This window comes from Pogonomyrmex barbatus, unplaced genomic scaffold, assembly GCF_055798465.1.
Source record: "Pogonomyrmex barbatus isolate J1 unplaced genomic scaffold, ASM5579846v1 scaffold3, whole genome shotgun sequence".
Classification (NCBI taxonomy): Eukaryota; Metazoa; Arthropoda; class Insecta; order Hymenoptera; family Formicidae; genus Pogonomyrmex; species Pogonomyrmex barbatus.
In genome coordinates, this window is record NW_028297127.1 from 16,274,592 (window position 1) to 16,299,931 (window position 25,340).

General features: G+C 34.7%; 1 protein-coding gene and 1 pseudogene across 12 annotated transcripts in view; both read left to right on the forward strand.

Moving 5' to 3' along the window:
• Nucleotides 1–25,340, forward strand: part of LOC105428023 (lachesin) — a 231,069-nt gene that overhangs the window by 49,931 nt on the left and 155,798 nt on the right. The window lies entirely within an intron of this gene.
• On the forward strand, nucleotides 23,415–24,290 carry LOC148936113 (actin-related protein 3 pseudogene; annotated as a pseudogene). The gene is made up of 3 exons (XR_016139981.1): nucleotides 23,415–23,693; nucleotides 23,776–23,994; nucleotides 24,079–24,290. The product of XR_016139981.1 is annotated as an actin-related protein 3 pseudogene (transcript).

Genomic DNA, 25,340 nt, shown 5'->3' on the forward strand with positions numbered 1-25,340 from the left:
TTATTGTAAAGAAATAAAATATATTCTTTACAATGATAATTTAATTTAATTATGCATTTTTTTTATTAAATTACACTTTGCGCATAAAATAGACACCTTTCTCAAAGATGGATGATGGAAGAGAATGTGATTTTTCCAAAGAAATATTTTTTCACAAACTTCAAATAAAGAAAAAAAATAAGATAAATGCAGATAAGGTTTTTATTTATATGCAAAACTTATAAAATTTTTATGTTTCGCATATTCTAACGTAAAAGTATCGCTGTTCGGATAGCATTAATAATATATATAAGAAAAGGGGAGCGTAATATGTATATTCTAGTTATGTCATTCTATACAACAATCCTTATACATCATAACAAAAATGTGTATCTGCATATGTGTATGTGTGCGTGTATATGCGCGCGCGCGCGCGCGCGCGCGCGTGTGTGTGTGTGTGTGTGTGTGGGGTGTATGTATGTGGGTGGGTGGGTGGGTGGATGGGTGGGTGTGGTGTGTATGTGTATGTTTATTCCGCAATCTCCGTGGCTACCGGGTTGGTGGAGAGGAAGGTGCTGTCGCTTTTCAACTCACAAACCACGCGAGAAAGCGGGAGAGGGAGAAAGAGAGGGACAGGGAAAAGGGAAAGCCCGGGTCCCTTCGTGTTCTCTTACAACGGACCTCTCGCCACAGCTTCCCCCTACCCTTCAAGAAACAATATAATGTGATTTACTAGACCATTACTGCCACTGTACTTTCCGAGTAGCGGCGTCTAGATGCGGTGCACCGACCTTCCATGGACACACCGCGCTTACCGTAGTCACGTATAACCGACTACTATTCTCTATCTCATCTGCCTTCTCTGCAATGGCACCTCCAATCCTCCATCGCCTCTTCGCTTCCTTCGCTCGTAATCGCTTTTATATATTCCTCTTTCTTCCCTTCAGGTTTTAAGATAAGGACGAATCTGCGTTGAAAATGAAATGGGCCACAATGTGGGCGATAGTAACAGTTTATTCAAATATCAGACAATTAATTTCACGGAATCAATAACGATATATATGTTCACCATAATACAGTATAATAGCAATTTCTATTAACATTAGATAGTGAAATATCGGAATTATGGCCAACAATAGCTCTCTTGTAGTGTGAATTCTCGTCTTTATGAGTTTCAGATTACAGCACCCCGATTTACAATATTGTTACGACAAGGCATTAAAGCTGTAGAGGCGATTAATAAAACTATGTTGCTGTAGAGGCGATTAATAAAACTATGTTGTAAAAATATGTGTTACAAGTCGGCGTAGTACAAGATAACGTGTGCAAATCGCGCAGCGTGTTTGAGAAAATTCTATCGTGCGTGAGATTACTCGTCGGAGGATTGATCGGTGCTCTTCGGTAACTGACCTGTGATCCGACATTTCGGACGTATATCGGATATCGATGCATAGAGTTGTAACTGCAGCGCTCTTAGTGCTCTGCTTTCCGCATAGATATATCGTCGGGCGTTCGGCCGTAAAACTCGAATCGGCGTAGCTAATTCTTTATCACGACCGACGTGCTCTCTCGCGCGACCGAGTTCCTCTCGAGATTTTGATCGGGCCGTTTACTTTTTCTCTTTGTTTGAACAGAGTGAGCAGCAAGTTATTGTATTCGATACGAAGATTTTATGCCGTCTTTACACACATAAGCGTTTCTATTCGAGATAATTCGGAAATTATATCAGACATTTTTAAATTAATAGAGGCTTGTAAATTTTTCGATATGTAATTTTTCGAAAAGAACGATTTTGTTAAAATAAAAAATAAAAATTTGAATACAGGAAAATTACAGAAATAAATAACAAATACCGAAATAATTTTATTCTAAAAGTAATTTTATTGGGTTACCAAAATAATTATTTATGACGCATAAACGATAATATATTGCAAAATTTTTTTATATTTTAGTAACCTCAATTTAAATGTTCTATATAATTATTATAATATTGTAAAGGTATTTTTTTCGTGTATAATGTATATATTATTAATGATATGTTATTTAATTTTAATAAATATTACATATCAAGATAAACTTTATAAATGTTATTTTCATATTTTATAGCTTTAATAATTTTATATTTGCATCATAAATTGCATTGCTACTACATTGCTGCAATTTTATTGTCGTAATTGTAGTTGGAAAAATAAAAAACGGTTTATTATTTTAGTGATATTATAATCGCGATATCCAACGCTGTGTTTGATTATAAAATTTGGAATTATGTAGTTAATATCTTCCATGTTGAAAAAATACTTTGTTGCTTCTGGCGTTTTGGATACTCCCGTTATGAAATTAATCCGATTCCTTTGGCTATTTTTATTAATCAAGCTACGAAACGAAACGCCCATTTTATATCGTTGGTTGATTGATTTAATATTTAATCACGTCAGTCGTGTACTTTGAGATCAGAGAAAGAGTTTTGTGTATATATTATCAAAGTTTGATCCTCTTTCCGTGAAACAGAGATATTTCCAATTTTCATTTGACGCGTATGCATAAAAATTAAATAGCGTTGTGATGTACAAATCAACATATTTCGAGTACGTTTCATTCGATCATATTTGGTTTGTATGAAAAAGAGAAAAAAGAAAACAAATACCTCCATTGTAATATGTCATTTACGATATCAATTCATGCACCGATATTCAATAGCAGCGTATTTAACAAGTGAATATCCACTATTTAAGCCTATTGAGAAATTCACGGCTGTTTTATAATCGCTATTGAGTTCGTCGGAAATCGAATTTCCGTGACATTACATCAGCTTGCGATCGGTTACAGCGGCGTCACAAGCATGACACGTCTATATGTTTCCTCCCCCATCCCCCTTACTCGCCACTCTCCTTAACTAACGACTACGACTACGTAATGCGGCAATATGTTTATGCCGATGATACATAGTGGCAAACGCGCGCTACCTTGATGGATAGAGCCATTATCCATCAAACGGTTCAGAATTCGCGCAAGATCGACGACGGCTTGGGGCAAAGTTCAAGGCTACCTCCGGGCGGCACCGCGATCTCGCCTCCGGCGGAATCTGCGCCCGTGGGGCAATACGTTTCCCGACGTTTCTTGTCGTCGTCCTCCTTTCTCGTAAACCTGCCGCGACGTTCGCCGGTCCCCATGCCGCCATTCGTTCTCCCCCGTGGGAGCGGCAATTCAGCTTAGCCGGGGCTGAAATAGCGGTTTTCCGCCGCGCAAAAATCGCCGCCAGGAGTGCACCTACCTGCCCGCCCACGCAGTAACGAAATATCGAGAGAGCGAGAAAGGATTTTCGAGAGGGAAGAGAAAGGGGGAGGGGGAGAGAGAGAGAGAGAGAGAGAGAGAGAGAGAGAGAGAGAGAGAGAGAGAGAGAGAGAGAGAGAGAAAGAGAGAGAGAATCGACGAAACGAGGGTCGACGGCATGTCTCATGGCTGCTTTGCATATCCCTGGCGATGGATCCGCTAAATCTGCGAGGCGATCGATCTTTTCTTCGCTATGCCTTTTTTCCCGCAGTCCTGCCATCGCGCCGTGTGCCACGCCGCGGCACCTCCCGACACCTCCTCGTGGGAAATCGCGGCGAATCGTCGATCTCGACGCTCGATATCGCCCGCACGTATTCGTACAAAGCGGATTATGTTTATTTTTAGGTAGTCGGTTGCGGCGTAAACCCTCTCCGGCGGGTTGTTTCGATCTCGGAGAATGCGCTCTGAATGTAAACGAGTACGCGACTTTTTTCTGCGATACGGCGTTTCATTTCGCCACCGAGTGTCTCCGTCCCGCCGATATCTCTCAACTTAATTTGGTCGAGGTATGTTTGAAATTCAAGGAAAAAAATTACGATATTGTTAGCTTATTTTTTGTGACTGGGAAACTAGAGAAACAGAGCGGAAAAAGGATAGTTGAAAAAAGAAGAGAGATAAATAGAGCAAAAATTTTACAAGACCGATATTCGTGCACCAAAGGGTGCGGTAAAGGGAAAGTACTAAATATGCCGTTCAAAGTGTTTGAAATCTTAGTCACAGTTGGTGTCTATTAAAATTATGTTGAAGAAAGTTGGTGACGAAACTTACTTAACTCAATAAGCTCTATGATGGGTGGTAAATTAATTCAGTTTGCCGCGAGAGTGTATAAGTGTCCGTAAGATCGATCTATTTCGTTAGTAGCGGGGGCGTACCAGATTTCTGACGGGATAAGCTTTTTGGTGCCATCTATTTTCACATTTTGCTCGTGGGAAATCACAACGACTCGATATCCGTCTCGTTCGATATTTTCGTAAATGTCTCTCTGTAAAACAGATTTTGTGGCTCTACATGCTATCGAGTCTGGTTCATAAATCCTTTTGATCGAGCTATTCTGACTAGGACGTCTGGGGCGTCCCGTGTGCGAATCAAACGGAGTAATTTTCAACTTGGAATTCTGCCTACGGAGACAGAAGTTAGCGTAGACAATCGCATGTTACACGAACGCTTACAATGCTCCTGTAATCAATAATCAGATTTTTATTAATCACGCATTACTCGAAATGTATAAATTGCATGTGAATTTTATGAAAGATCTACAATGATTTTAACTTAAATCTTACTAACGAGTGAATTAAATAATATTCTTTGAGAGAAGACATGATAATATGTTATCAATATAAAAGTCTCTCATAGAAATATACTAGGTGTTACAATACCTACGTCAATACTTAATCCACGTTGGATCTTAAAATGGAATGTAATTAACACATCCATCTCGTGTTCGGGCTGTAATTACTTTGGAAACGTGCGCACTCGAAGGATCGGAAGTCGCTCTTTAACATCGTTTACGCCAGCCGATTTCGATCTTGTGGAAAGAAAGCATCGATAAGATCGAAGTAGGATTTATCGCCGTTTTCGCACCACCCCCAACGGCGATCTTCCTAATCTCGCGTCTAATCTCCCGGGCGTCGGCAGGTTTCACGAAGAAAGACGCCTTGTGGAACGAAGGAATAACGGGGATATATACATTCTCGTCGCCACTGAATTCGTCTTTCGAATTTATCGCACGTTGATTTAATTAAATCCCCAACGTGGCCGCAGTCGTCGGTGGTGGCATAGGCAACGATGGCGGTTAACGCTCGGCACAGCCGCCCCTTTTTCTTAATTAACCATCGCGTCTACGTTGTAGTCTGGACCGCGGCTCAGTGCCGAATAAAATGCGAGAGGGTGAGCTCTCCTGTTTATTATCTCGCCAGCCTCGCATATTTTATGCATTTTTTCATCATATAGATTTACTGATATATAAGATTACTTTATCAAGGACATTGGAATCATTGGAAGATCATGAATGGAAAATGGTCATGGTTTCGTAGACATTGAAAAAAATTGATAAGTTTCTATTATGTTAACTTCGTTTTAGAAACCTTTTACTGTAGTACAATAATAATTTAAAAATGTTATGCGTTATAAATACTTTTGCTCTTTAATAATTTAGCAACGACTTTAACATGAAAGGTTTCTGAGTTATTTATCAGTTGCTGCGAGTCTGATGGAATGAACGATCGATAATGATGGTGAAACCGCGAGACGTGATCTTATAGGCCAGACCTATGTTTTGACAATGACAAACGTGTGCTTACAATGTGTATGTGTGTGTATGTGTATATATATATATATGTATACATATGTATAGGTACATGCATGGGTCATATGGGTCAGCAAATTCCGAGATAATAATCGAAACAGCGCATCTGTCATTTAGTAGTCCCTCTTTCTCTTTCTCTCTCTCTCTATCATCGCTATGGGTGCGATTATGAGCACGTTTCAGCGATTATTGTCGAGTAATTTGCACGATTAGCAGCGTGATATACTTTCTATACTTCCAAACAAACGCTAATTAAGATGTGTTCAATGTTTATCCGTTTTTTTGATGAAGAAGAAAAGTTCTAGGGATTTTAGAGAATTAAATCTTAAGATGCGTGAATTCTAGTTTTTATGCGGCTTAAATTTTAAATTCTAAGTAACTTTTACGTACGTAAAAGGAAAAGAGATTTACTCTGAAATATTTAATTAATTGACTATGGATTTTGTTTTTATACTACATATGTTGGATATATTTTAAAAATACAATTATTACAATTATTAAAATATTTTATTATTTTATTATTTTATTATTTATTTTAAATATTAATATAAAGATACAATGTTGTTCGTTAAATTATATGTTTTTAATAGTGACAATAATATCAAATTTTTTATTTAATATATTTTAATTAATTCTATATTTAGTGTGAATAATCTCTCATGAATGTATTTAGATTATACAAAAATCTAAATTTATGTCAAAATAATATAAATAAATTGTTTTAATATATGTATCATAATTAACTGTTTTTTTAATTTCGAGAATTAAATAAAAATCTATTTATTTTGAAGATTAATTTACAAGCAAATTAATTTATTTAATAATTACAAAATTGTTACAATTTTATATGATTTGATAATTAAATTTAATTTTGAAAAAAGAACTTATCAAATTACAATTTAATGTATTTTAGTCTTTACATTTAATTGGAGAATACAAATATTCCGTAATGGATTTTATACCATATCAGCGATATTTTTTGTATCTTTAATTAATTTTTTGACATCAACAATAATAATAGTAATAAGAAAATATAATTTGATATAATTTTAACAATGCATAGTTTTAACTGCATTAAAATGTTATTGTCATACTTATAAATTTTTTTTAAGATATGAAATCTTTTTAATTGATCTTTATAATTACTCATCTTTTTAATAAATACAAATCTTTTCAATTAAATACTAATTTAATTTTATGTCAGCGCAAAGTGCTGCTAAATAAAAGTGATGCTAAATAATGAGTGAACGAATTATTTCTGTAAATAACTTTATTTTCCGCGATCAAGATAATATTTTTAATACTTTGGAAATATTTTTACAAAAATAATTTATAGTTTAATATAGGTAACGTTTATGATGTGTAAACAAATAAAATCATATTTTTTCAGGAACATGATAAAGTAGCAGTTTATAATAATATACAAAAACTGCGATGAATAATAAGTCTAAATCAATAACCGTATTAATATCTTTCAAATCAGTTAAGCGCAAGATGATTTCCAAGACGATAGCTACGAGTCTTCTCGCCGCAAAGAGCAGAAAAATTTCAACGAACTCTTTTAAAAGTCAAATTGGTCGAGATAAATTGAGGTATCCCTCGTGCTTGTCTTTTTTTTAGAAATTTCGCGAAAATGGAAAAGGGAAAGTGCAGGAAAGTCGAAGATCCGCAGAGGCACGCGGTTAATGCTATTATCGGAATTAATGTTTTAGCGTATCTGCGGGAAGCTATTCGAACAATCTCATCACGACGGACTTACTACTCTCCTTTAGATAGAGTAAGAACTGAAAGACAGTAGAAAAGTGAGAGACGGAGAAAGAGACTGTTTTAAGTAGTTCGTCCATTTTAACCATCTCATCTACCAGCCCCTTTTAGTTGACCCAGAATGCTGGCGCGTGTTTCGCACCAGGATGAACCCGGGGGGTAGTTAAATTTGTAATTTAAATCAATGTTAATCTTAGAACTACGCCGTAACACACCGAGCCAAGATTCATTGCCGACGTTCGGCGAAAAGACGCTTATCAGTGGAATTGGTCGAGAAGAGACCTCGCGCGACTCTTGAGACGAGAGCGTTTAACCATATTGTCTTTTCCGCAATAGATTAAACGGATCTTTACGCGATAAATCTTGTTCCACGACAATTCATATTGCACGATATCGCTGATGATTTGAAAATAGCATGGAGCATTGAATTAATGTGTAAAATAACCGAAACAAGCTCTTTATTAAGATTCATAATTACATGGGAATGAGATTGATAACGATGTAATAATAATTTTAATTAATCTATTTATTAACGAATTTATTATATATAAGATAGCTAAATATTATTTCTTTTAAAATTTCTGTTAAAATATTTCCGGTTTAAACTCTTCACGAGTGATACTTTCGCCGAAATTCGCATTTGCTATTCTTTTAAATGTTAAAAATTCTCCGACAGTGATTCTCATCTTCACAAAATGTCTTTTTTATATAGGGCATTTGACGTTTACAACATACTTTGTAACTATACTGGTCGTATGTGTAGCTTCTTGAATGCTTATATGTGGTGTCTCCTCGTTAAAGGTACCACCGCTTCATACCTCTTTGAGATTTACGACAGCTTTTGCACGCGTGACTTAAACCTTTCCGCGCGTACAAAATCGATGCGCGTGTCTAGCATGTTCTTATCAACAAGAGAGAGATATATACAACAGAGATACGCAAAAATGTAATTTCACTTTGTAACCGATTCTTATTATTTAATAAAATTATTTCAATGCGATACATGTAAAATATAAAATGTCGAAATTTTGGCTGAAACAGAAAGATATTCTATAATCTTAAAAAAATTTTGTAAAAATTTTAAAAAATCTTAAAAAGAAACTAATTATTATCCATATATTTTTTTAACTAATTATATAATTATATAAAGTAATCTTTTATATAATTATTATAAAATGTTTATAACGATAGGAAATATATAGAAAAAAGAGAAAAATATCTCTTATAAGAAGCAGAAAAATTTTACTATACGATAAGCATATTGCAACGATCGTTGGAATGACATATTTATGGATTTTATTTGGTGACTGAATAGAGATGGTTATATTGCAATTTTCTTACAATTTATATTGAGAAACACACGGGCATATTTTTATTTTCTTCGACCGAAACAAATATTCATAGCGGGATTGGTAAGCGTTTTTCGTCGATTGTCTGCAAGACAAATGTCAGCTCGCTATCGACGACTTCGAATATATTGGTCTGAAGGGAAAGGTATCGAAACCAAGCTACAGCTTTCATAAATCTACGGTGATTCTCGTGCTCCTTCGTTGCCTCTTGTTTTTCCGAGAGACGGAAAGAGCAGCAGCGCGGTATACATAGATATACGTTAGAGTATATCCAGTAGCTAAATGTTGATGTATATCTGGTTCGATCAATTATTGGATTCCTACAAGCGCCACGAACGGCTGCAGAATGAAAAGCTTCCCGCTTGCTCTTACCTTTCACGCCAAGTTTCTCTCACCGACGCGTTTCTAAGCTCGAACGTAAAGCGCATTTCCGGCGATTGCACGTTTCTTGTGTGATAACAAAAAAGTTTGAAATTTCATCTCCGCATCCGACTGAGTTTTCTATGTCACATGATATTTATGTAATAGATTAACAAATATAATATATCCGATATTTAAATTTAGCAACAGATTTAATAACAGATTAAAAGATAGACGATAAACAGATTTTAAAATCATTAACCCATTTCTTTTCCCGTTTTTAATTTACCTTATTAATTTGTGTTGAATGCCAGTTTATTTTCACGCTCTACACCGTCGCGTAATTATTATATTTTTCATAACGCGTATGAACTTTTTATTTTAATCTAACTTTATCTATTCTTTAAATTTATCCACCTGTTGGTATAGTATTTTCATTAATGAATATATAACAGGAATGCACTATTATTATCTTTAGTGAAAGAGTAATATAAATTGTTAATAGAAATTTTTCATTAAACGGTTCTCGTTGTATACAATGGAATCTTTTCTCTATTGCGATATTCCCTTCTGCAATATTGCGAAATTAGTACTCTTTGGTAAATCAGCCCTCGAGGCACAATTTGAGAGCACAAAGTACCAGGTAGCTTTATTTTATCGACAACTTTCGCGATAGTAATAACGACGATAAAAATATTGCAGAAGCCGCCCCGTGCTAAATTCGATTTAATACTTTTCACAATCCGATTTTTATGCCGCCGCTGTTCTTTTTCCTAATTGAATTAGGAAAGGGAACAATCGTCGCGTACGAATGATTCCTCTGCATGCGCTGTACTTAATTCAATCGCCGATATATACCGATATACATGGCAAGCATACGAACATGCGTGTTGTTCCCATAGGAGGTTTTCCGTACGCACATGCATGCATGCACTGTGTTATGCGTAAGCACAGGAGAATATCGTTGCGTGGACATGCCTACGCGCAACGTTCATCATTACGGCTCTGTGTTGCAAAATGCAGCCGTCGGGGAAATGCAAATTGAAAATTGAATATTATCCGTTTCCACTTGTCTCGGTGCGTTATTACCTGGCCGCTTCCACGTTAATTTGAGGGAGATTACCATTTACTATTATTCAAGAAAGCGAACGTGGGTCTTTTATTGTCGAGGAGAAGCACGAGATTAGTTTAAAGTTATTTCCCCATCGTTTATTTAAAATTTATAAATTTTTATTTTATTGCGAGACATGTATGACAAGTAGGCACGTATATATTACAATGAAAAGTATGAAAATGAGAAAAAGGGAAAATTGCTTGAGAGATAATAAGATTATTTTTTCATCATTAGAATAATTACAAATCACTTTAACGTCAATTAATTAATCATAATTGCCAATATCGATCGTGAATATTAACATCAATATCAGATCTGTGTTGGAAATCTTGTATTCATAGTTTGGCTTGTATTCAGAGTTTCATCGTGAATTTCTTCGTTCGTAGTGCCGTAGCGAGTAGACAGATGAAATGATTTTCCTAGGAAAAATACGACCCCCTTTGTCCCATCAGCTTCTTCAAAAGATCCCTTCAGTCCTCCGAGACTCTTTTCGGCTGATGCAAAAAGGAAACTCGGCGAGTTATGATTTATCGTAACAGCGAGGCGAGAGAGAGAGAAAGAGAGAAAACGAGAATGTATGTACATACGCGTGCACAGGGACACCTACATTGTGCTGCAGCAGGTCACACATAGTTGGTGCAGGGAATGCACCAGGTGAGCCATGGTTCACATGGGAAATGAATGTTCTGTCGCGGATGGAACATGGTGTGAACATACGGGAAGCCGCCTCATCGACCGAAAGCTGCGCTACGGAATAGGATTATGCTAGAATTTTATTGCGAATTTCTTAAATCAACCATGCAAATTTTTCTTTCGATTTATTAACTGTTGCGCGCGATTATTTATTAGAACATCATTATTATTGAATTTTTTGTTTCGTAATCAAAATAAAAATCTATTAGATTTAGTTATAAATTTGATAGAAATTATGTATAGATAGAGTAAAAAAAAATAGGATTGAATATATGATAAAATAAAAATATAATATAATATAATAAATAAAATATGAAATACAGAGTGTATTAAATGCATTCAATTTAGAAAAATAATTCATTGTCAGAATAAGGAAATTTTAGAAAATATTTATATATAAATTTAATAAACTATAAAGTATTTTAAAATTTATTATTTAAAATTTATGATTTATTATTATATTATTTATTTAAAATTTATTTATTTGTTATTCTATTATTTATTTAAAATATTTATATAAATTTCTTTTCGAAAGTCACAATAATAAACATTTATTTTGTTAATAAATAAATAAGCGATATTAGTTTTTTCTTATAATGAGTAGAGAAGTTATCTGAGATAACAGTTTAATAATATCAGAAAAGCAATAATAAAGATAAAAAATGGATACTTTATAAAATATCAGAGATTCGATTAAATAGTCTCACCATAGTAGTTAAGAGTTAATCACTGCATTGCAGTGATTCTTTCAAATGTTCGCAGGTTGCTTACGAAATCCAACTATAAGAGAAATTCACCTCACTTTACTCTCGTGTGCAGTAGATAGCGCTGTAAAAAATACACTCTCTAGATACTCGTAGAAAAGCCGGTGTTCCCAGCCGACTTCCACAGACAGCTTTTTATTCTTCCTTTGCTATCAGGGGTGCGCTAACGATTGCGGGTTACGCTGGGGCCGGAAGGGAACCGGGAGAGGGGAGAGCACGAGGTGAGAGAACGAGAATGAAGGGAGGTTGTATCCGAGTTTCGATCCTTTCTCGCTAACTTTGTGCTCTTTACCTTCTGAAGATCTCTCTTTCTCGCTCTTCAGCTTCGCGTTCCTCTTCTCTTTTCTTCGCCTCGCTTACTTCAGTTGTTATCTATTCAGGAGATTATAGTTCGATCGAGTCTGCGAATAACCGATCTTGCGTTTCATTTGTTCCGTGGTCGTGCTTTCTTTCGAAATGAATAACAGTGTAGTTTATTCTTTGTTTAAGAAAAAAATACTATTATCTCGACTAATTCGGCAAAATCGCTCCATAAAATTAATATCGATTTGATATTTCTTCTTTCCAACAAATTAGGACTGCTATATTTCGAAATAATTTTTAATTATTATATATATATATATATATATATATATATATATATATATATATATATATACGCTACATGTATATATGCTAAAGAAAAAATTTAATCTGATAATAGAAATGATAGAAATTTCAAGGAAATTGACAGGGTTAATACAGTAAAAACTTATTATAAACAGGTGAAAGAATATATGTGACTGAGATCAACTCACGTAATACATCGTGTATGATTCGCCTTTGCGATCTATCACGAAAGAACGTGATGCGGTAGGACAGGCAGTTTCTTCATCAAAAGACGAAATATAGCCACATAAATCGTTCTCCGACGTCGCTCGGACAATAAGAAATTCTACTCCTCGCGCTAAACGTCGTCGCCCGACGACGATCGCACCCCTTTGGATTACTGTACATTCGTGGCGACGTGGTAGACATTCAACGAGGGCGAATGCGTCTACGTGTGCGGAAATATAATGGCAGACCGTGTGTATAATAGTTATTTATGTGTCGCGGAATGCGCTCGCAGTACGAGTAGTATCGGACATCGACATCGATCCTGCGCATCGAGAGTGGATGCCCCGATATATCGATTCGTTCTCCCTCCGGCCAGCAAATGGCGAGATTTATCATTGACATATTTATAATACTGCCCGCATTTCTACTAACAGTAAGTATTGCTACCTAAGATATCGACACTTATGTATTTTATATTATTCCCTTGACAGGACAACAAATTGACGCAGATGTCTCAGCATATTATTCGCTTTTTTTTTTACACATTTAGAGAGACGTTGGCAATATGCATTTATAAATTTAAAATATACCGGGATATTTTGTAAAATTATACAGCGTATCTCAAAATTAATTTTAATTTTGAAATGGATCTTTATTCGATTATCGCGCGAAGCATTAATAATCTTAAATTTTGTGTTTATTGTCGTGTGAAGCGTAATTGCTCATTAATTGCGGAATTTATTAAAAATATTGGGGACATCTCGAGTCTGGTCGATACATCTCGACAAAAGTGAATCATGCCGCATCATTTATTTAAAAAAATCGAATTCCTAGTAGAAAAGTCTACTAAATTTAATGGCCATATTTTATAACGCATATTCAAAGAAGCTCTTTTACTCCGACACAGTGACGCGCAAGAAATCACACGAAATGTCGGTGAGGGCTACAAAGGGCTATGATTACAAGGATATCCATAATACTCGATATGCCACGGAATTTTTGCCTCTTCCGCGATCGATATCGGAAATGTATCGGTACATGGATGATTCAATCATGCGAGCGTGAATACGCTTCCCCTTTGGAGGCCGCTTTTGTGCCAATTCTTTTTTGCGGCCAGTTCAAAAAGGGGTATCGAACCTGCATCAGCGCACAGGCAACAGTGACAACTGTTGAACAGTTGTTGCCGCTGAACCTGGCATGGTGAGAAAGAATACCGGAAAATTGCGAGAGCAAATTTCAGCAACAATAGACAGAAAAAAATGGTATACAGTTGTTTGTGCCCTTTCGCACCAGGATATTAAATTTCGAGATGATATCTTAACGAAATATCCATTCAAGTTAAAAAAAAAGTTAATTACTTTTTTTTATTTTTAACTTTTTAACTTTTTTTGTAACTCTTTGGAAGTTAAAAGACTATTAAATATTCTTTCTATGTGAAATATGTAATATATATATATATGATATATTAGAGCATATTATAAAAAGAACAATTTTTTTTGTTTTAATATAAAGTATTATTAGGAGAAAATATAAATATTTTTTAAATTTATTTTTATAATTAATTTTATAATCGTACTCGACTCTGTTCTGCGAGTTATATGAGCAATATTGTCTGTGCGAAATTTTGAATAGTGATTAAATATTAATGATCACAATCGAAAATGCTTATCTGTCTCGTTATTTGCGTAAAAAAAGAAAGAAAGAGAGTATATCAGATGGACATCATAAAAAAATGTAGTGTTAAGCGCGCAGAGTAATAAAAGGGAAAGATCAATAACGAACGGTTACCAACTTGGCGTCGTATATCTACACCCCAGTAGGTTGAACTTTTCTATTCCCTTTTCGGACTCTCGCGTGGCCGTCCTAAAGTACATCCGTCGACCCCTTGATTGCGGACATCTGAGTTTAAATTGATCCCAATGTTTACAGTCGCTGCAAACATGCCGGTTCACGGATCCGTTCTATGTGCTCCCTAGTCTCGTCCCATTGATCTCTTCTTTCGTAAAGTGCCTGTGACCCTTACTCCGTGTGGCTCCCCTTTAAAAACCCAACATTACCTTTCCCACGTAAAGCGATAAATTATAAAAATATCGAGATCCGTTTTTAATTAGATTCAGAGTACAATTTTTAGCACTTATCTCGAGTCGCTTGAGTAATTTTTATCGTTTCACTTCCATTTAATATCAATTTCTTTTTTATATCCAAGTTTGTCAATTAAAAAAGTTGTAATAAATAACACTTGAGTGCTACTGGTGTCGATTAATAAAAAAGTTTTCGTATGATATCATGCAATTTCGCGCGAGACACATTGGGCATTATCATATTTCAATTAAATTGTGACAAGAAAATAGCACAAGCCAAGTAGAAGCTGGCGAAGTAGATGCGGGAAGGTACACTGCAAATGCGCTACGGCAATTGGCTTCTATATGCATAGCATTTTAAAGCGCGTTCTTAATGCCATAAGCAGCGGCACGTAGGTAACAGGTGTTGCGTTTTCTTTTGCGTACCAGCGAACTTTGATACTTATCGTAGAAATTTATCGAGCATCCCACGGACATCGACATAATTTATATCTACTCGTTTCGAGAATATGGTCGTGATATGGTCATACACCTTCCAGTGCGAGGGAGGAGGGGGGGGGAGGGGGGGGATGATTAATTACAGAAATATTTGGGCGTCCATATTTGCCCAGATCTTTATTCACATTGATTGATCGTGATTAACCTAACATGTTGACCAATAAAATGGTGAAGTGTTTTACGTCGTAGAAAAGAGAAAGAGAGATAGAGTAGTAAATAAAATTTTAAATCACAAATGGATTCGTAATGAATAAAAGCACTTTGATGCGATTTTTAGATGTATAATTTACGCTGCTTTCAGCACAAACGGAAAACACACCTATATGTAGGCTCGATCGAGAGGCGGTAGCGGGCAAAAAGGTTCGCACAGTCACGTTTATTGTTAAAGCGTTGCGAGGGTGAGTGAGGAGAGGAGGGATAACCGGACTGTATGTCGCGGTCTGTATAGACGAGTAAATTTGGGTGAAATTGTGCATCCGGATGTGATCACAGGGAGAGCAAAATGACATTTATCTCTATTGCACAATTCCGATGCTGTATCCGTTGTCGCGTTCTTCATTCCATCTGCAGCGATGGCGAAAGTGTCTCGTCGTATCTGCTTAGAGCCGTGACGATCCCGAATCGTTGTGCAGTGCCCAATGAATCGTGCAATTAATCTTCGATTCAAAGTCCCCCCTTCCAAGCACAGCCACTTCGGCAATTCAGGTTTCTATTCGGGGATTTGGTCGTGTAAAACGATGGGTAAAACGATGACCATCGCAAAACTCTCGATCACGCAATGTTCGGAGGAGCTCACCGAACGTTTTGTCCTGCTACGTTTCATTTCTTTGTTGTATGCTTTGCTTCTTCTTTTTTCCTCTTTTCTTATTTTTAATTAAATTATGACGTTTTTTTTATATAGGAAATTCTGCTTATCAAAATATTAAAATTAAATTAAGTTTAAATAACTGTCTTTTTTAAGATAGAAAAAAAATAATACATCATATAATTGACGTTTGTAGGGTTCGTATTCTAATACTTTCAATAGTCGTATGATTTTTGTACGATTTGATGTTGTCAATATTTTTTAATCAGCGCAAGTACCGTGACTTTTATTTAATTTCGCTTTTATGAATACAACATTTCTATAAAGTTAACATTTCTTTTTTTTTTTAGAATTCCGCACGCGTAATACCATTTTTTAGAATTTTGATTTTTTTAAAAAAAAGTTTTAGTTATTCATTTCAAAGGGAAGCTTGATCATTTTTTTAGATCAGAAATTTTTCAAGTTTTCAAGAATTAAACTATTTTTCGATTATTGAAATAAAATAGTTTTTTAAGAATTTTATTAAAATATTATTTAAGTTAATTTTGAATAATGTTACTATCAGTTTTTGTATAATAAAAGTTGACATTATGTATTTTTAAATTTTTATAGTTTACATTTAATTTTTAGATATTTTTGAAAGGTATCAAAAACTTCAGATATTTTTTGGAAAAAAACTTGAATTCTAACAGTCAGTTTATAATTCTAAAAAAATATACTTTGTAATAAATAAATGTTACATAAATATAACGTTACAAAGTAAATGCAATGTTTCCAGTTTATAATTTCTGATACAAAGTGTATTCTCTTCAATAATATTCTTCTGAAAGATGTTGTGATTGCTACATTGTGATGCTACGATTGCTGATCTTCGAATATGATGCAATTGTAAATCGCAAATACGAATCCTATCGTCCTTTGTTTGCCAAGTCTCTTTATATCACTATCTTTTATCATCCTTTTTGTTACTATTTGCTACTTTATTACTGTTTAAAATATAGATTTAAACTTGACACGTTATTTTACTGATATCGTTGCTCACATTCTATTACATATAATATTTCAGCAATCTTTCAGTGAATCTTTTTTAAATTTGTGTATTACTATTATGCGAATTTATGATTATTTTTTTATCTTTCATCAGCAGAACGGAAGGAAAGATACAAAGAAAAGGAATGATGCGGGTTCGAAGGACGAAACGGTTGAAGTGGACTGAGGTACAGGACACTGTATGCTCGTCACGTCGAAATTTCGCCCACGTACCACTTTTCCGAAGTCTGCAACCGGGAAAAGGGAGAATGGCAGGGAAGAGCAGAACCGTCGAAGTTCGGTTTTATAAGGAGAGTCGCGTCTTAGGTTGCGAGGGTGGATAAGGGGGGGGGGGGAGGGGAAGAGCAGATGCCTCCTGAATATCTGTATTTCACGATGTAGATGGAAAAATATTCACAGGTGCATCTATGGAACGGCACGGGAAAGAGAGAGAGTTTCATTTACATTATATACTCTCTCTTTTTTACCATCGTTTGTGCTTCAATGGTTGCTCTCTTTTCATCCCTCTTTCCGCCTTTTTATTCCAATCTTACCTTCTTTATCTTGTCCTTTTTCGGTCTTCTGGATGTTCGAAATGCGTGTGTAACAGTTTCCTTTTGCCGTCGTAACTGGATGAAATAGCGCAGCGTGAATAGCTGAGAGCACGATGTTGCCGTTCTCCAAAATATTTAATGCAAAGAGAAGGGAAAACTGGGGGGATCGCGCGTAAATGGATTGATCGACCAAAGTAATCCAAGGCAAAAAGAATTCAAACTAGACCGGCATCCAATCTCTCATCATAAACAGTGTTAAGTGCTCGTTAATGGATCAGTTAAATATTAAATAGGCCGATAATTAAAAAATGACGAAATGTACAAATAGCTCCAGCTCTTTGGGTATCGTAACGTTATTGATATAATTACCGCATGAGCGGCAAGCGATTTTATGACAAATTCATCGGAATCGTATAATGATCGGATTATAATTATCAGCTTCAATGAAAATGGCTTTTCAGCGGATTGAGCAGCCTGCGGGCATCGCACAGCTAATAAAAATCAATAACAGAATAAACTCCAGGGATACAGTAATCGGTAGGACACAATTTCTGTTACGTCGCATATAAATATTGTTACCGCTGTTGCGTATCGTCATTGTACCGCGTCGATTTTAATAATTCTTATGGTACTTTCACTTAAAACATTAAAACATTAAAACGTGATTTATACTTTTCTATCGTCTTGCGATCTTATATATTTCAAATTAAATTTTAGACTGTATCTGTCAATGTGTGTATTAAAGACTTGGAATTATTCTGGATGGAAAGGAAAATTTAATACAAAGATTTATTTTGTTATTGTTTAATATTACATTTATATGCCATACCAAAATTCCGCATTACATCGATTTAGAAACTCTGCAGTAATTTATGTTGACATTTACATTAAATAGGTTCCAGGCGACGTGATTATTTGTCGAATATGCGACGAATGCAAATATACTGTATTTATGTAGCGAGTTTTACTGCATTGTCATATACAATTAGAACAGTCATTAACACGCATTCACTCGACACACCGGTTTCGTATTGTATTTGAGAATATATCATGTGACCTCTCATTACATACATTTTTTTCAAACAATTCTTATCACCGTTCCCCGCATTCGATCGAACTCGGTACATAAATATCCGCCAAAAAAATAATCGGCTAATTATTTCGTAAATGTTAAGAGCCGATTTATTCGGCGATGCAATTTTCATTTTATACAGCATGATATTTTAAATGCAACTGGTGTACCGACGTAATTGCAATGCCGAGTAGAGGCAGGGACCATGCGAATAACTTCAGTCTCGATAACCTCGTTACCTAACCGGCCGATTCCATTATGCCGAGAATTACTATTATTCGCGCCGTTGTTGCCACAGTGACCGGATGGCCGACAGTTTCGCGAGGGAGCGAAACGACACGCCTCGTTTGTCTCGAAAATACACGTCGTTTGGTCACGTAATTCGTCCTTTTGACGTAGCCTGTCACGCGATCCGACCGCATGAGCGTGCGTTTCACACCGAAATCCACAGGCGAAATATTATTCACCGCCATAATAATTCCATTTTGCAATGATATTACACACGACGGGCGACAATAGCACGATGGTCGTCGCTTCGTGACAATGACAAGCCGTTTCTCGAATATTGCGCCGACCGCGAAAGACTCGAAAATCTTGCTGATCTCGCAACCTTGATTGAATTCGATTCGTTTCCACTATTCTGAGATCTATACATTGCGATTGCTAGTCAGAGAAAAAAAGAGATGAGAAAGAAAGGGGAAAAGGAGAGAGCGAGGGAGAAGGGGAAGAAGGGAGGAAAAAAGAACTAGACACAAATCAACATACAATACAATATTTATAAAATATATTTCTAATTATATATATATATATATATATATATATATATATATATATATACACACATCTTATATATTTTATATATTCAAATTATTGAAATCCGAATTTTGATATTTAAAGAGAAGCTTTATAATAATTTAAATTGTCATTCATTAACGCAATCCTTGTATTGACAGGAATTAATTATTCGCAGCAATGTGTGCAATGAAGATGGTACTTGTCGCTCGTGTATTACTCTTGGCGTAGATAATTGCGATTCGCAATTAACGCTGTAGCCAAACTTGTTTAGAATGGATTATGATTAACGGGCCGCGTCAGCATTCGCAAATCGGTCGATGTCTTTCGTGAAACTCGCACGAAAGTTCTCTGCAAGCTTAAACACTGGCAAGTTGAGCAGAAGGGAAGGGACATTACTCTCCGGTTGTGATGTTATATGTCTCTGGACGACTGTCAAATGCATAATGCGCTCACAAGTGCACACCCGGTGCGGCTGTTAATGCATTGCACTTCGGAATGAAGCATAGTTCTTGTCTAATTCAATACAAATATCACATTCCTTATCTACTTTAATATGATTGATATGTGTTCTGCGTTTCTAGCGAACTTAAGATACTTTGATACATGTACAAAGGATGTAACTAGATTATAACATAAAAAAAAAATTTTTAATTTTCTGATACACTTGTATGAATTTTTAAAGTCTAATTTTGTATTATACAATTAATTGACATTGTATGGAAGCGCATATCAAAAGAGAAAATATTCACAAAGATTTTATCAGAAAAAGTTTACGTGGTTATTTCAATTTTATAGAAAATTGTACTTACGTCTGTATATGCACGCGTTTAAATTAATATATGAAGAAGATAAATCTGACGGAAAGAAGAATATCAGGAAGAAGGATGCAGTATGGCAAAAAGAGAGATATACCAATATGGTGGACAACGTAACTCTCTGTGAGATATCGTAGAGATAATTCAAATAGACAGATACTCTTCACGGCCTCTTTTGATCGTAGTTGATGTTTATTCCATTTATTGAATGGACGAGATCGTAAAGCTGATTTGAGCAGAAGCTCTGAATCGTGATCAAAAATCACCCGATATTTGTCATCGATAAACCAATTTTTGTTTGGAAACAGGTTAGAATGCAATGGTTGCAAAAATCAAATATTGATCTGCGTGAAACAAATTCTTTGGATTTTTGCAAGGTGTCATGTTAGTATTTTACGTAGTATAGTTCTTTTGTTCCTAAATATATTATGATGCATGGGATTTATAATATATATCATATTCAATATATATCATATTCAATTTTTGCTTTTATAATTGGAGAAGATGTACACAGAATATAAAATTAACTTTTTTTTGACAATACTGTCTAGCCACGCAATTACATTCATTTACCGGATGCAGACTAATTTTGGCTGCCGTCCATTTACAAGTCCATTAAACTTATTGCCATTGCCAATTTTCATTTCTTTCCAATGTAGTCATTATTGAACTGTCACTGTCTAGAACGGAAATGCTGAATTAGAAATGATATTTTCAATATGAATTAATTAATTTAAGAAAATTATTAATTATTATTTTGAAAATCAGATAAGAATTAGAATATCAGTGACTTTTAATATAATTTTAGTTTTATTTAAATTTATTTGATCTTTTAAGATATATCTATGATTTTTATTTACGATTATTAACGGTGATATTGATGATTCTTAAATAGTTTCAATATTCTTTCATAATAAAATATAATTAAAAAATTGAAGCCATTTAATAACTTTATTATTACAATCGGTAAATCAATTAAAAAGGCGTGAAAATTCATTTTGATAAAGACTTGCGACAAACGCACGCGGAAAATGTACATTCAAACTGCAAGATATCGCCTTCCAATTGTATTTAGAATTAGAATCACTACATGTGTGTGTGTGTGTGTGTGTGTGTGTGTGTGTGTGTGTGTGTGTGTGTGTGTGTGTGTGTGTGTATATATATATATATATATTTAAATTGGATATTGATCGGAGTCTTAATCAAGGCAATACATCGGTACCGTGCAATTACCGAGTTCTTCGAATTTTCAAGCAAATGTCATGCTGTAAAAAAAAATTTATGAATATCGAACTCTCTAATATTGATTCGCAATACAGCCAATGTCGTGTTTGACGTCGTACCGTTGAGAATGAATAAATCATCAGTATTTTAAGATTTAATAAGTAAAATTGAGGATTTGCTGTTGGTAATCATGATTCGTTCTACGTTTTAAAAAACTGAAAAATGTGATCTTTTTTTCTGGAAAGGAAATAATAATTTATATAGATTTTGTGAAAAAGATAAATTATAATATATTCTGAACATGTATTTCTTTCACATATTTGTTAAATACGAGCTACTATTATACAAAAAAAATATGATCCAAAATATAAAATATATTAGTATTCTCAAAATTGTAACATTTTATATTACTCAACTTTACTTATACTATAATATAATAATGAAAGAATATAATAATGATGAAAGATAACCTTTCTCAGATAGGACAGCTTAAGTCTGGAGGATAGCAAGTTTAAGCAAATCAGTATATAATAACGTTCGTGTTTCTGTCATTTACTTATCGCAAAGATAATATATCGGTACAATGATTTAATTGATGAATCAGTTATGCCGAAGGCTGTCTCGTTTAGATCGGACACATGAAATTAATTGCTGATTCCAAAGTGCTCGTCTGCAATGCTGATTAACATTATGAAATGCAGTATAGCGGAGTGAACTTGATTTCTAAAATGACAGATAACGTAACAAGCGTATAATCCTACTTATTTTTCTCATTAAAGAAAGTACAAAATGTTGCTTTCATATTAAGATATTTTGGACTTCTGACATAATCCATTTCTGATATAATCTATTTCAAAAAAAAAATTTTAAGAGATAGAAATCGTACGCGGAAATGCAACTAGAGTTACTCTAATTTTCTTTTTTATTTTAATTTTAAATATGCGATATTTTAACAGAAGTTTAATTAGATAACGAAAAAAATTTTTTAATTTTGTTAAAAAAACATCGATATTAATTTTGTCAAAAAAAATAAAAGAAACAATTGTCGCGGAAATTTCTACGTGATCGTTCCTTCGAGAATGAGCAAAAAGTGAAAATTAGAAAATACCTCCAGGTGTTTGGAATTACAGTTCCCCTGTAACGACTTATCCTTTCTGCAGAATGCCAAAGGGAATAGAATTTTTTCTGTAATATATTACGAATATCGTCGCCGCTATGAGAACCCATGTCATCATATTGCTCATGTCGCATTGTAGCAATATAATATATGTCATTTGGTAAAAATTGAATTATATTTCTCTGTATTCTCAGAAAGTTGATCAGACAAAACCAATAATGCACGATACTTGCATCAAATGATCGTCTTAATACATAACCACGCAGTAATGTTTTAAAAAAACTCTCTACATTTTGTTACATTAGTCTTGTGTAATATATAAATAATATATATACGTGAATAATATGAGTGATCATATTCTTCGCTTATTCTGAAGAAAGTTTATTGACATCTTAATGGCGCCATACACATCAAATACATTCGCTGATATTATTTCTCTATAGCGATCGAGAGAGAGACGATCGCACGTGATCCAACTTGAGCACCGTGAATTGCATTGACATTGCTACGTGTAAAAGCTGAAGTTGCTTATTTATTGCTGGCTCATAACGTACATATCCCCGATACAATCTCGGGCCGGACGCGGAGAAAAAGCTGCATGTGCCCGATACGACTCTACGTAGGAGAAGACCATCTACGTGCTTACGGCGCGTTAAACTTTCAATGGTTCGACTACTTTTACCATTGAGAAAGGCGCAGCCAGCTTCCGCGGCTAAAGGCGAGATTGAATTTGCTGGCTTTACGCGCGTGGTCACTTAAGCGGAAGATATCTGCCACGGAATTTTCGTTTTGAATACATAGCGACTTCTCTGAAAACTTCGGGCTTTAACCGGCTTCTACATAGGCAATAAGATCGTAACTCGAAACCGGGGTTGTTTTACGACTCACTTTTCGAAAGAAGTCGAGAAAGAGTTGAACGTGTAATTTTCTGCATTGATGTTGTTTATTAAAAATCCACGGTTGATCGCAAAACGCTTGCGGACGTACAAAGTCTGCTGAGGGAACGAGAGATTGGAATACCACCTGAGCAGTCATTAGAAACGGCTAAGTCGATCAAGGAAAAATATTGTTATATATGTCCGGATATATCGAAAGAATTCGCCAAATATGATAGCGATCCTACAAAAATTAAGAAATACGAAGGCATGAATAATATCACTAAGCAATCTTTTGTGGTAGACGTTGGATATGAAAGGTTTCTCGGACCGGAAATATTTTTCCATCCCGAAGTAAGTTTTTTATGCAAGTAATTATAGTAATTTACGTAGCCAATGTGTTAATTATATGTTCTATATATCTATTTGTATTTAGTTTTCTAATCCTGATTTTACAACGCCGCTCAATGAAATTGTTGACGACGTGATTCAAAACTGCCCAATCGATGTCAGGAGACCATTATATAGTAATATTGTATTATCGGGTGGCTCTACCATGTTCAAAGACTTTGGTAGGCGATTGCAACGTGATATCAAGAAGATTGTTGATACGCGACTTAAGCTCAGTGAAACGTTAAGTGGAAGTCATATTACGGTATATAAACTGCAATTTAAAAGAGATAATAATACTTTTATGTTCAATTGTTAAAAATTGTTAAAAACTATTTATATTTTCTAGCCAAAACCAATAGACGTTCGTGTGATATCACATCACAAGCAACGTTGCGCGGTGTGGTATGGCGGTGCATTACTGGCCAGTGATCCAGAATTCTATACGGTTTGTCACACAAAGAAGGCATATCAAGAATATGGTCCTGGTATTTGTCGTTACAATCCCGTATTTCATAGTATGGTTTAAAATAAATGGAATGAGCACGCCAATCGAAATCATTTCTAAACGAGTATTGTCATTTATAAATGTAAGGATTCAGATAGTCTATTTCATTCAGACGTATACTACCAAACGTGTGCCTTAAATTTTAACATTTTACTAAAAGAAATATTCGCTTATTATTCTAATTAATTCGTTCTGATTTTACAATAACCATCCGAATTTAAATTTTTTTTAAATTTAATTTAGAGTAGACTAGTCTGAAAGGTCCAAATTTTAAAATTCGAATATTTGATCTAAGAAACTCTTTTATACTCGAAGAACGAAAAACTTAAAAGAATATGTTAGAAACAAAAACAATAAAAATTTTTTTAAATTAAAGAAATATCTTATTGTAGTCAAGTTATACTAGCAATGTGTGCCTTAATAAATTTTAAGATTATTTTGCTTATTAACAAAAATATTCGCTTATTATCTAATTAACTTGTTCTCTTATTTTATGATCTAAGAAATCTAAATCTTAAAATTCGAATATTTTGTAAAAAACTCTTTTACGTTCGAAGAATGAAAAGCGAAATTTAAAAAAAATATATTAAACAAAAATAATAAAAATTTTTTAAAAATTAAAGAATCTTCGTTTAAAATGTGAAATCCATCAAAATGGAAATAATTGTTAAAGTTTGTTAAGCTGGAATGACCGATTGTTTCAAGTTAGCTCCGTGCAATTTCTAAATTTACTTCAACATTTTATTTTTGCGGTATGTCGATACGTACATAGATCGACACAGTCTCGATATTTCCTTTCGTCCTCGATAGAAAAAAAGACTTAGTTTCTCAACATTGTAATGGCGACTTTCATGGACAGCCTTGGATAGCTAATTTCGCTTAACCAGTCCGCGTGTAATTTTCTTCACGGGCTTCTTTGCGAAATACACTGTACGATTATATCCGAAAGTGCAAAGTAGAAATTACAAAGTTAAAAAAAAAAAGTCGAGAATCACTGTCTCTGCCGAAACGTGAAAGTGTTGCGTAGGATATGTGTTGCAATTAAGAATAAAGGTTCTCGGGTTGATCGACCAGCACGTATCGCGTGTCGTTCATCAACGAGG